We start from the raw sequence: 14,595 nt of genomic DNA on the forward strand, positions 1-14,595 counted from the left end.
CTTATCCAAAATTATTGACGAGCTCATCGCTCAAGGAGTAGTTGTAGAAACTGACTCCAATGTATGTAATTCTCCGATCATTCCTGTCATGAAACGTACTGATCCATATGCACCCCCAGTATATCGATTAGTGATTGACCTCCGAGAGCTTAACAAATGTATTATTCCCCAGTACCCAGTTGTCCCAGATATCTCTTCCCTATTGACAGCCATTGATTCCGAAGCCTCATTTTTTACGGTCATAGACCTCAAGAACGCGTTTTTCAGTGTCCCCATTCATCCAGACAGCCAGTTTCTTTTCGGATTTTGTTTAAATGGAAGGAGCTATATGTTCACACGCGCTCCTCAAGGTTTCACAGAAAGTCCTAGTATTTACAGTCAAGCACTCAAGAGACAACTAGACAACATCCACATGCCAACTGACACTGCCCTGCTCCAGTATGTCGATGATCTACTGATCACAGCCCGTTCTGAACGTGCTTGCGAGCGAGCCTCACTTACAGTCTTGTATTTCCTAGCCGAGATGGGACACAAGGTGTCCCCTTCGAAGCTTCAATTCTGTGTCCAGCAAGTGGTCTACTTGGGACACTTACTGTCCAAGAGGGGTAGGCAGTTGACACCAGACCGTATCCAGTTAATAGCGAGTCTTCCTCAGCCAAGGACCCAGAAGGAGGTACGTGCTTTTATCGGCCTTACTTCTTATTGCAGACAATGGATTCCTCAGTATGCATTTCTAGCTAAACCACTGATACAGTTAACAACACAGGAGGCAGCCGTATCGACTGTCCTCCCTTGGACATCTGAACATACACTTAGTTTTAATGAATTAAAGAAAGCCCTATGCCAAGCTCCAGTTCTAGCAACACCGAACTACAGTAAGCCTTTTACACTTTTCGTCACAGAACGCGAAGGTACAGCATTATCTGTTCTCACACAAGATCAAGCAGGACAATACAAGCCCTGTGCTTATTTTTCGAGCACATTAGATCCTGTAGCCCAGGCTCTGCCTGCGTGCCTCAAGTCAGTTGCAGCCACAGCACTAGCTATCAGACAAAGTGATTCCATAGTATTAGGACACTCCCTGACAGTACAAGTTCCACACTCCGTGGAAGTTCTTTTAAACCGAACACAAACTCAGCACTTGACAATTGCACGTTTAACAGGTTATGAATTGACACTGTTCCAGCCACACATAGAAATCAGACGCTGCAACGTTCTAAATCCTGCTACACTGTTACCATCAGTTAATTCAAATCCTGCCACACACGATTGTGTGGAAGTAGTTAACATCATGACCAAGCCAAGACAAGATCTGACAGATATTCCATTACCAGATCCCGACCTAACGCTTTATGTGGATGGTTCATGTATGAGAACAAGTACAGGAGAACTAGTCGCCGCGTATGCAGTGACTACTGACACTGAAGTTATAGAGACACACCGTATTGACACCCTGTCTGCTCAAGCAGCAGAGCTAGTTGCTCTGACTCAAGCCTGCATACACGCCAAGAACCTGAAAGTTAATATTTACACAGATTCACGTTACGCATTTGGAGTCGTACACGACTTCGGAGTGCTCTGGCAGGAGAGAGGTTTCATGACTTCTCATGGAACCAAGATTCAGCATGGTCTCCTTATTCAAGCTCTGTTAGATGCCATACACTTACCGACATCCATTGCTATCATGAAGTGCAAAGCACATACGAAAGTCACTGACATTATTTCCCAGGGTAATGATCTAGCAGATCGCACAGCTAAGCTTACAGCACAGGCTCCAGACATTTCAGTTAAGCCAACACAGACACTTACTCCAGATCCGACTACATGTATGACAGTTAAGGACCCTACTCAAGATGTCATAGATATCCAGTTACATGCTACTCCAGATGAAATCAAGAAATGGTCCGAACAAGGAGGGGTCCAGACAGATCAAGGATGGTTAACGAAGGGTAGAGCCACATGGTTTCTCCCCGACTCTATGGTTCAAGTCATTATTAATACCGCACATAGTCCAGCACATTTAGGGGAAAAAGCTATGTTAGACAGTATCCAGAACATTTGGTTCAACAAGCATTTACGAGCTGCAGCCAAGCAGAAAGTCCGTACCTGTATGATATGTTGCCAGTTTAATCCAGGTAAAAGTGTCCCGGTGGAACAAGGTGGATTCCAGCCCCCTGACCACCCTTTTGAAGTCCTCCAGATGGATTATATTCAGATGGAGCGATGTCGAGGTTTCAAGTATGTCCTTGTAGTTGTATGCGCTTTGTCCAGGTGGACAGAAGCATATCCAGTCCCAGATTACACAGCCGCGACCACTGCCAAGCAGTTGGTTCGTGAGTTCTTCCCCCGTTATGGACTTCCTAGAGTCGTATATTCTGATAACGGCCAGCCATTCTCATCTGAGTTAATGAAACACGTGTCCCTTTTGTTAGGGTACCAGTGGAAGTTCCATTGTGTACGCCATCCTGAAGCAGCCGGTCTCGTAGAGAGACATAATCAGACCCTGAAAATTCGCATTGCCAAAGTATGTCAAGAGAAGGGTGTGGACTGGCTAGTAGCTCTGCCGGTCGCCCTGTTCTATATGCGCATGGTCGCACATTCCAGATCAGGTCTGTCCCCTTATGAGGTCGTTTTCGGCCGCCCCCCTAACATGTGGGGTACTCCTAGACCCCGAAGTATTACCGATGTTTCAAGTAATATGCTGACAGATTACCTAGCTTCCTTGATGTCTGCCCTCAACTCTTGTCGTTCACAGGTTGCCACCGCATTTCCAGACAATACCGAGGTGGCACCGCATGAAATCGTTCCCGGATCCATGGTCCTAGTGCGAAATTTCGATCGTTCAAGTCCGCTGGAGCCTCGCTGGAAGGAGCCCCGACAGGTCCTCCTGGCCACCCGTACAGCCGTGAAGTTGGAGGGACGCAAAGGCTGGGTGCATCTTTCGCATATCAAAAAGTTTTATGGATTGAAACCAGTTTCAAAGAACATTTCCGAGGATTTAAAGGACTGCCAAAGTACTATTCTTAAGGACTGTCCCGCAAAAGACACTGTTACTGAACCCTCCCTGTTAGAGACAACTCCGCAACAGGAGTATAAGAAAATGTTAAGGTCTAGTAAAATAAGTCAGCCAGTTTGATTGTCTAAGTCCTCCCCTAGGTGAAACGGTTAGACCGGTTTCTGACATGTATAAAATAGACCCCCATAGTGAGAGAGTTAGTCAAAACTCAATCCGATGTATCGTTTTTCTAAGTTTCATATTATTTCTCAGTGTTATGATTTCCTGCACCAGTTATGCATTTTACCTGTATTTTCCAGTTTCTCATGTAAATAAGTCTTCTAATGTTACAGTAGAGCACACGTTTAGTGATCTGCCTCCTCATGAACTCTCTTACCGCCTCGCTATGCGTAACAATTCTTTTATCCGCATGTTACATTATTCACACCAGACCAGCAATGCCACTAATTGTTGGGTGTGTGGTCGACTCCCCCCTTTCCAGACACCGAAGGGAGTTCTGCCACTCTTTCCTTATCCATTTTCTCATAATGGTTCGTGTGGAGCATGGTCCACGTTAACGTCATCCTCAACAGATATGTCTTTCCTTAACAGTACATGTTTCCCAGACAAGCAAGGTCTTCCCCACAGAACAGGGTTAGATCTAGAGAATGAAGTTTATAACTTAGGTAATTATTCTTCAAATTTTATGGTCCTGAATGTTCAGTCTGATACTACTCCAGACTTACCTGCTATTTCAGTACTACCAGTCAAAGGCGAATTATGTGTCCGAAATAATGGTTCCGTACATGTAGGCCATAGTGATTGTACTACTATTGTCAAGTATAGTGACAGTGGGAAATCTATTTTCAAAGCTTCACGTCATTCTTATTTTATTTGTGGCCAAACCGCATATGTTCGTCTGCCCCTCGATTGGGAGGGAACCTGTTACATTGCCTTCCTACTGCCACCAGTTTTCCTAGCCCCATCTGATTATCATAGAAACACACATCTAGTACACATTAGACATAGAAGGGAGATTGAGTCCCCAATTGTCGATTATACTGAAACTGCTCTAGAACAGTATACAGATTTCAATAGAGGTTTCTTCTTCTTTATAGGCCCTATCCAGAATAGCAAGCTAATCCGTAGGTTAACCAGAACCCTTGAAGCTGTAGTAAATGAGACTGCCTCTGCCCTAGGTAACTTAACCGAAGAGCAATCTGCTATGAGATTTGTCGTTTTGCAAAATCGTCTCGTCCTTGACGTCATATTGGCCGATAGGGGCGGGGCCTGTAGAGTCATCGGATCTAGTTGCTGCATTTTCATTCCAAATAACGCACCGTCTGTTTATTCAGCTATAACCAGACTCCATAAAATTGCCCATCTGTTACACCAAGATCCAGGCACATGGACATGGTCCGGTTGGTTCTGGAATATAATTTCCGCTTGGGGATGGAAAGTCTTGTCCTTTCTAGGTATTGCAGTAGCGATCATATTCAGTTGCTGCCTCTGTTTACAATGTGGCCCTGCGATTTGCGGCATTTGTGCTACCTCTTGTATTCCTAGTCCCAAGTCCCGTTCTAAAACCCGTTCCCAGAAAATTCGAGACGAGCAAATGATACTGTATGAAATGATAGATGGTATCATGAATATTGATGTTTCCTGATGGAAACGTAGTGACAAGGAGGGAATGTGGAAAAGTAAATTTTGCCATGTTCTGTGTCCCTACGCGTCCTCCATCATATGTTATCTGTGCATGATTAATATGCATATGTATTCCCCATGTTCGATTAATGACGCAATTACAGTTGTGTCCATCTCTAGTATGTCTATTTCCAGTTCTCGTGAATACTACGAATATCAGGCCTATTTAAAGTTACGTTGCCACGTTTCTCAGTGTGCACGTTATTCCATTGTAAAGTCCCCGTTTCTAGGCCTCAAAAGGGCCCGGACACCAGATTCAGCTCCTGTCTCCTGAAGCCCTCGCTGAGGAGCGATACAGCCCCCACCTGTATCCCCGACCCTTCACTTACTTCCTGCCTCACAGTGCCCGGTTCAGCCTGGCTCTGCCTCTGAGTCTGCCAAGAGTATGTTATGATTCTAGTTATCAGTCCAGCCCTCCTTCTCTGCATTCCTAAGCTACTGAACCGTATCAATAGTTTCCGTCATTGTCTAGCCTTTACGTCTCCATGTAAGAGAAATACTGCATTTAATGGTCATTTAATATTCTTCATCACGCACTACATGTAGAATAATGCATGCACCATTCTTAGAGTCTGTTAGCCTTTACCCCGATAACTTTTGGATTCTATCAACATGTTCTCTAAACATCAGATACTAGATACTGCTTAGGTACATGTCGCCCTGACTCTCCAGACTTCAGTCTCTGCTCCTAGCACAGAGTTCGTAGCCCCCAGCTTCTCCTAGTAACACGTCATTGCCAGTTTGCGCGCACCATCAGGTTAGAGGTCCCGGCTCCTTAGGTAGCCCCCTCCATGTTTCCGCCCCATTCATGACATATTCTGTTACGTTTGCATCACATGTCTATGTATACGCCCTGTTACACCTACTTTCACCCTTATCTTTCGCGACTGCTACGCGTCACACCCTTTGCTCCACCCACTGCTCCGCCTATCATATGTACTGTAATGCAACTGTTTTCCTATATATGTTTGTGTATTGTTATTAAATGTTAGCGCGCTCATCCCAGATCCAGCCCCGGCAGCTGCCGGGCCCTGCCATCCTATTCCTATGCAGGTTGTCCTGTTCCCGTCCTTTATGCTGTAATAAACCTGCAAAACTCCTACTACCTCGAATCTTGACTCTTATTTATTGAGCTATCTGTTATTCATTTATCCATTCAAAAATAGAGGTATTATTTATTTATTTACCACATAACTCCAAGTTTTCAAACTGCCATTTCATTCCCAGAGACCATCTGAGTACAACCAGATCTGCCTTCAAGATGCTTAGAGTGTGGATTGTAGGACACAGTTTTATATTCTGGAGTGAAAGGTATGCAGCAAATAGATGCTTTCTTAACCTTGATTTCCCAAATGTGGATATTATGTGGATTGGCCAGAGAGGATTAAAATGTCACCAATTGATCCCATTGGTAAAATCCTTTATGCATCTCCCACACCCTGACCTCATAATTGTGTACTGTGGTGGCAATGACCTAGGTACTTTGACTGGGGTAGGTCTGGAAATGCTTTTAAAGGACACCTTTGGGCAATTGATGTCACTTTTTCCACAGACTGCCTTGGTATATTCTAATATATGCCAAAGGCAAAAATGCAACTGGTCCAACCAATATTGTCCGCAGATTGAGAAAGCAAGGAAACATGTGAATAAGTCTTTTTCTGCTTTCCTCAGAGACTATGGTATGGGTTCTATATACCACAGCAACTTGCGTTACAACATGCAAGGCATCTATAGGAGAGATGGTGTACATTTCACAGATGAGGGGAACAGAGAGTCTTCATTTTAAACTTTAGACTCTGCATTGGTACTTACTTTTAGGTACAAGAAACACTCAATAAACACAAAGGCTCTTATTAGAGCCACCCAACATCTAAACACACAAACTTGTTATTTAAATGTATTTTTTGGGGGTTTTTTTTCTGACGTGCGCGCACCTCGCTGGTTTAAAAAAAAAAAAAGTTTTTTTTGCCCTTCGGAGTCCTTCTGGGACACCCTGAGAAGGCCTAGGGGGTCAGCAAAACTCTACCCTGCCTTCTTTTCCACGTTCTCCACTTTCGTTTTTCACACTCTTCTGAAACTAAACAAAATAGCGACTGTAGGGTGCACGCAACGTGCGCGCACCTCGCAAATGTGTTTTTTTAATTGTTTTTTTGCCCTTCGGGGTCCTTCAGGGAACCTCTGAGAAGGCCTAGGGGGTCATGGAGACTCTACCCTGCCTCCTTTTCCAAGTTCTCCGCTTTCGTTTTTCACTCTCTTCTGAAACTACACAAAATGGCGGCTGTAGGGTGCGCGCAACGTGCGTGAACCTCGCAAATATATATATATTTTTAAAAAGCTTCCTTTTGCCCTTCAGGGCCCTTCAGGGACCCCCTGAGATGGCCTAGGGGTCAGGGAGACTCTACCCTGCCTCCTTTTCCAAGTTCTCCGGTTTCGTTTTTCACTCTCTTCTGAAACTACACAAAATGGCGGCTGTAGGGTGCGCGCAACGTGCGCGCACCTCGCGATTTTTTGGAAAAAATAAATAAATATTTTTTGGGCCTTCAGGGGTCCTTCAGGGACCCCCTGAGAACACCTAGGGGGTCAGGGAGTCTCTACCCTGCCCCCTTTTCACGCTTTCCACTTTTGACCTCTGCCTCGGACAAAAAATGGCGGCCAACACTTCCTGATTTTGACCGATTGGAATGTTGACAGACGTCTAACAGCAAATCAGAATTCAGCTCGCGCACATCCGGTGCGCGCACAGTGCGCCCTTATAGACATATCAATTTTTTTAATTTCGATTTTCTCAACAACTACTAGAGGGATTTACACCATTTAAACAAAAGGGCGATCTGCGAATCAAACTCTACCATTTTGCCAAATTTCTTGTAAATCCGTTCATCCGTTCGGGCTGTAGCCGTGTCTAATCGTCCTATGGAAAATAACATGGGGAAAACACGTTTTGGGACCCCCCTTCATCCGTTCGGGCTGTAGCCGTGTCTAATCGTCCTATGGAAAATAACATGGGGAAAACACGTTTTGGGACCCCCTTTTTTTCTCAGCCCCCACTTCATGAATCCCCCCAAAACTTTCAGGGAAGGAGCGGAGCGGAGCGGGCCATCTTCTTTGAGAAATTCACAAAGATTCATCAACCGGCGCCCAAGTTATTCCCAATAGAATGTTGCAGATTTCCTATGGAAACTAGGTCCTAACTATAACTACCTACTGGTGACCGCCAGTAGGTAATATATATACATACACACACACACACACACACATATATATATATATATATATAAAAACAACAATGAAGAAAAGCGCCCAAAAACTAACGGTAATAAACCTTAGCAAAAGAACTCTGTCCAATGTAGAAAATGAAGTGCTTGAATGGGGATTATCTTTTTGTCCTGACAAAGGTTTTGACTATGCACAAGTTAGGGTGGACCTGTATAAATTTGAGCGAAAGTTGAAATTATGTAAACTGCATGCTTACAAAAAGAACAAAACAGGGCTCACCACACCTTCTACCCAAACAGAGGGAATTGGTATAACCATCAGGGATGTCCCAGCACTGCAACGTGTGTGAACCTCGCAAATATATATATATTTTTAAAAAGCTTTCTTTTGCCCTTCAGGGCCCTTCAGGGACCCCTGAGAAGGCCTAGGGGGTCAGGGAGACTCTACCCTGCCTCCTTTTCCAAGTTCTCCGGGTTCGTTTTTCACTCTCTTCTGAAACTACACAAAATGGCGGCTGTAGGGTGCGCTCACCTCGCGATTTTTTGGAAAAAAAAAATTAATATTTTTTGGGCCTTCAGGGGTCCTTCAGGGACCCCCTGAGAACACCTAGGGGGCAGGGAGTCTCTACCCTGCCCCCTTTTCACGCTTTCCACTTTTGACCTCTGCCTCGGACAAAAAATGGCGGCCAACACTTCCTGATTTCGACCGATTGGAATGTTGACAGACGTCTAACAGCAAATCAGAATTCCGCTCGCGCACATCCGGTGCGCGCACGGTGCGCCCTTATAGATATATCAATTTTTTCAATTTCGATTTTCTCAACAACTACTAGAGGGATTTACACCATTTAAACAAAAGGGCGATCTGCGAATCAAACTCTACCATTTTGCCAAATTTCTTGTAAATCCGTTCATCCGTTCGGTCTGTAGCCGTGTCTAATCGTCCTATGGAAAATAACATGGGGAAAACACGTTTTGGGACCCCCCTTTTTTCTCAGCCCCCACTTCACGAATCCCCCCAAAACTTTCAGGGAAGGAGCGGAGCGGAGCGGGCCATCTTCTTTGAGAAATTCACAAAGATTCATCAACCGGCGCCAAAGTTATTCCCAATAGAATGTTGCGGATTTACTATGGAAACTAGGTCCTAACTATAACTACCTACTGGTGACCGCCAGTAGGTAATATATATACATACACACACACACACACATATATATATATATATATATAAAAACAACAATGAAGAAAAGCGCCCAAAAACTAACGGTAATAAACCTTAGCAATAGAACTCTGTCCAATGTAGAAAATGAAGTGCTTGAATTGGGATTATCTTTTTGTCCTGACAAAGGTTTTGACTATGCACAAGTTAGGGTGGACCTGTATAAATTTGAGCGAAAGTTGAAATTATGTAAACTGCATGCTTACAAAAAGAACAAAACAGGGCTCACCACACCTTCTACCCAAACAGAGGGAATTGGTATAACCATCAGGGATGTCCCAGCACTGCAAGCCATGACAGACCTAGCTGCACAGAGACACCATGACACTCCCACCAGAACCTTTGATCCATTTGACCCCACCTGTGCGAGTGGCACTCCAGATAACTTAGGGGTGGTAACAAGACATACCCCTCGAACTGATTTTAGAGGCAAATCTAAAAATATCCCAATACTACCCAGGGATAACATAGACATATTTAGTCACCTGGTGGCAAATGATCTGCTCTCCCTCATAGGGAATCCCAACACTAGAAATAACCTTACGAAAGCCCAATGGAAAGCTATAAGCGACCTCCAGAAAGACAATAACATCGTCATAAAACCATCAGACAAGGGCAGGAACATTTTCCTGCTGACCAGGGAGATGTATCTCAAGGAAGCCTATCGCCAGCTTAACGACCCAACCTGTTAACCAAAGGTGGACAGGAAATATATCAATACCCTCAAAGGCACACACCATGAAAAATTAAAAAACTGGCATGAACAAGGGCTCCTTAGTTGGGATGAAAAACAATTTCTCACTTACAATACACCTACCACACCAACCCTGTATCTCCTGCCCAAAGTCCACAAAAGTGAGACCAACCCGCCAGGACGACCGATAGTTTCCTCTAAAAATAGCCTGATGGAAAAAACCAGCACATTCGTAGATCATTTTCTATTCCCCTACGTAAAAGAACTTAAATCATACACAAGAGACACAACTGACTTCCTACACAAAACGAGAAACATTGGGATGGGGCGGGGGATTGGCTTGTATGTTTAGATGTGGAAGCACTCTATACAAACATAAGACATGAGGATGGTCTCAAAGCATGTAAGTTTTTTCTAAGGGATAGTAAAGTGGAGTACCTCCAACACACCACTATGCTGCTTGAAATGATTTCTGTCTGTCTAAAAGAAAATGTTTTTATGTTTGAAAATGCACACTTCAAGCAGTTCAAGGGACTTCCATGGGCACCTGCTTTGCCCCAAGCTATGCCGATCTCTTGGTAGGCTGGTGGGAGAAGCAGGTGCTCTGGAACGACCAAACAGAAAAATGGGCACTGAATGTAAACAAATGGCTGAGGTACATAGATGACATTTTCTTTGTGTGGAAAGGGTCGGAAAGTGAGCTAAATTTGTTCATTGACTGTATTAATGCCAAGGATGTCAACCTACGTTTTACCAGACACTACAGCCAAGCGCAGGTTGATTTTCTTGACCTCAGACTAACTGTAGAAAGAGGGAGAATTAGCACTAATCTCTTCCGCAAGGCAACTGCGGGAAATTCCATTCTACACTCAACCAGCGCACACCCCCCCAGCTTCAGGTGGGGTATCCCATACAGTGAGTTTCTGAGAACGAAGCATAATTGTAGCTCAGAGGAGTCCTATGAAGAAACCAAGAATGACATGAAACTCAGATTCAAGGAGAGGGTCTACTCCAAAAAGGCATTTTAAAGTGGAGAATTCGCACCTCATTATCACCCTGTATCCACAGGTGTACAGTGTTGTGCCGGGCTGCAATGAGGTGGGGCGTAGTCCGTTTAGTGCCCGGTGGTTGTCTCGGGGTTTGGATGCAGACGCCAGACCTGTCTTGGAATCCCTCAAAAGCGTCCTGGTGCAAGAACAGCTGCAGGCCGCTGCTGACATCCGGCGTCCCTTCCAAACATCCTCAGGACACAGAGTGATAATACGCTTTGGTTGATGACTCTATGAATATCGGGGGAGAAAAATAACTCCGGGGAATCAACCAAATAGGATTCAATTTTTCCGGGGAGAGATCATGCCAATAAGGAGAAATAAACATTGTGAACCAAATACGTAACCTGCAACAGTGCATGTGTTACAAGAAAAAAGTGAAGATACCCCTACCTTCAAGGACATTGAATATTTATTGGCCCTGATGAAGGTGGCATATTTTTAGGTTACACCGAAACATACGTTGTCCACTGACAGACAACTGAAAATCCAACTGAGAAGGAGCCCTAAAATAAGGATAACAAATGCAAAATTTGGGGATGGCACCTTTGTACAATATCTGAAAAATATCCCCACTGTGGGCCGTTTGAAACTCGTTTTTTTTGTTCGTTCGTTTTTCTAGATCCCATGTGCGCAGTATGTAAGAGATAGTATGTATGAGTAGTATGAATGGTGAGACTGACACAGACGAATGAATAAAGCTGTTTTATTTAGCTTTCTTTTATTACTGAAAGTTTTGGTGGGGGTGCTACATGAAATTTTGTATTGTGTACTTATTGTGTAATCACTTTTTTCTGAGTATAGACATGATAAAATGTTTATCATTGTTTTTGTATGTGTAAAAAATTCAAAAAAACAACAAAAAAATGGCTTTTTGAAATGAAATATAAACTAAGATAAATAAATCCTAAATGAGAATTATTGATTTTGTATATATTGATAAAGTTGTGCTTTGTCATTGAAGAAAAACGTTTGTTTGAGATATACCAACTTTTGAAATTAGATAGGTCAGTCCAGAGGTCTCTTTAAAGTGTATATTCCTTCCTTTCCCCCTACTCTAGACCTAAAAGAAATATTTATTGGGGGTACCCTTAGCTGTAAAAGTTTACTCCAAAAAGGCATTACACCAGTAGGTGCTGTAGACAGGGATCAAAGCGATAGAAAAGGGGATGATGGACGGAGCGTTTGAACAAATCAAACACTCACCCCCAGTCAACTGATCTGGGTTTAATCCATCACCATTCTTTAGTTCACTCAGCCACCCCAGTTCAGACATGGCTATATGCAGATCAGTCTGACCCTGTGCCTCATGGGAACAGTCCAGCCCGAACTGCCAAGCCATGTCTTCCCTGGACCGGAAACAAGCATCCTGGGACCGGTTTCGGATTCATAATCCTCATTAGCCAGGCTATCTTGAATCCAGTGGCCAAGTGAACAAGGGACTCACGTCTGAGCATACCCTGCCACAGTTAGGGCGAACAAAGCGATCCAAAAGGGGATGATGGACAGAGCGTTTGAACAAATCAAACACTCACCCCCAGTCAACTGATCTGGGTTTAATCCATCACCATTCTTTAGTTCACTCAGCCACCCCAGTTCAGACATGGCTATATGCAAATCAGTCTGACCCTGTGCCTCATGGGAACAGTGCAGCCCGAACTGCCAAGCCATGTCTTCCCTGGACCGGAAACAAGCATCCTGGGACCGGTTTCGGATTCATAATCCTCATCAGCCAGGCTATCTTGAATCCAGTGGCCAAGTAAACAAGGGACTCACGTCTGAGCATACCCTGCCACACTTAGGGCGAACAAAGCGATACAAAAGGGGATGATGGACGGAGCGTTTGAACAAATCAAACACTCACCCCCAGTCAACTGATCTGGGTTTAATCCATCACCATTCTTTAGTTCACTCAGCCACCCCAGTTCAGACATGGCTATATGCAAATCAGTCTGACCCTGTGCCTCATGGGAACAGTCCAGCCGTAACAGCCAAGCCATGTCTTCCCTGGACCGGAAACAAGCATCCTGGGACCGGTTTCGGATTCATAATCCTCATCAGCCAGGCTATCTTGAATCCAGTGGCCAAGTGAACAAGAGACTCACGTCTGAGCATACCCTGCCACACTTAGGGCGAACAAAACGATACAAAAGGGGATGATGGACGGAGCATTTGAACAAATCAAACACTCACCCCCAGTCAACTGATCTGGGTTTAATCCATCACCATTCTTTAGTTCACTCAGCCACCCCAGTTCAGACATGGCTATATGCAAATCAGTCTGACCCTGTGCCTCATGGGAACAGTCCAGCCCGAACTGCCAAGCCATGTCTTCCCTGGACCGGAAACAAGCATCCTGGGACCGGTTTCGGATTCATAATCCTCATCAGCCAGGCTATCTTGAATCCAGTGGCCAAGTGAACAAGGGACTCACGTCTGAGCATACTCTGCCACACTTAGGGCGAACAAAGCGATACAAAAGGGGATGATGGACGGAGCGTTTGAACAAATCAAACACTCACCCCCAGTCAACTGATCTGGGTTTAATCCATCACCATTCGTTAGTTCACTCAGCCACCCCAGTTCAGCCATGGCTATATGCAAATCAGTCTGACCCTGTGCCTCATGGGAACAGTCCAGCCCGAACTGCCAAGCCATGTCTTCCCTGGACCGGAAACAAGCATCCTGGGACCGGTTTCGGATTCATAATCCTCATCAGCCAGGCTATCTTGAATCCAGTGGCCAAGTGAACAAGGGACTCACGTCTGAGTCCCTTGGAAACAAACATCCTGCCACAAAAGGGGATGATGGACTCAGCCACCCCAGTTCAGACATCCCCTTTTGTATCGCTTTGTTCGCCCTAAGTGTGGCAGGATGTTTGTTTCCGGTCCAGGGAAGACATGGCTTGGCAGTTCGGGCTGGACTGTTTCCATGAGGCACAGGGTCAGACTGATTTGCATATAGCCATGTCTGAACTGGGGTGGCTGAGTGAACTAAAGAATGGTGATGGATAAAACCCAGATCAGTTGACTGGGGGTGAGTGCTTGATTTGTTCAAACGCTCCGTCCATCATCCCCTTTTGTATCGCTTTGTTCTCCCTAAGTGTGGCAGGGTATGCTCAGACGTGAGTCCCTTGTTCACTTGGCCACTGGATTCAAGATAGCCTGGCTGATGAGGATTATGAATCCGAAACCGGTCCCAGGATGCTTGTTTCCGGTCCAGGGAAGACATGGCTTGGCAGTTCGGGCTGGACTGTTCCCATGAGGCACAGGGTCAGACTGATTTGCATATAGCCATGTCTGAACTGGGGTGGCTGAGTGAACTAAAGAATGGTGATGGATTACACCCAGATCAGTTGACTGGGGGTGAGTGCTTGATTTGTTCAAACGCTCTGTCCATCATCCCATTTTGTATCGCTTTGTTCGCCCTAAGTGTGGCAGGGTATGCTCAGACGTGAGTCCCTTGTTCACTTGGCCACTGGATTCAAGATAGCCTGGCTGATGAGGATTATGAATCCGAAACCGGTCCCAGGATGCTTGTTTCCGGTCCAGGGAAGACATGGCTTGGCAGTTCGGGCTGGACTGTTCCCATGAGGTACAGGGTCAGACTGATTTGTATATAGCCATGTCTGAACTGGGGTGGCTGAGTGAACTAAAGAATGGTGATGGATTAAACCCAGATCAGTTGACTGGGGGTGAGTGCTTGATTTGTTCAAACGC

The sequence above is a fragment of the Lissotriton helveticus genome, chromosome 2_1 (genome assembly GCF_964261635.1).
Source record: "Lissotriton helveticus chromosome 2_1, aLisHel1.1, whole genome shotgun sequence".
NCBI classification, from domain to species: domain Eukaryota; kingdom Metazoa; phylum Chordata; class Amphibia; order Caudata; family Salamandridae; genus Lissotriton; species Lissotriton helveticus.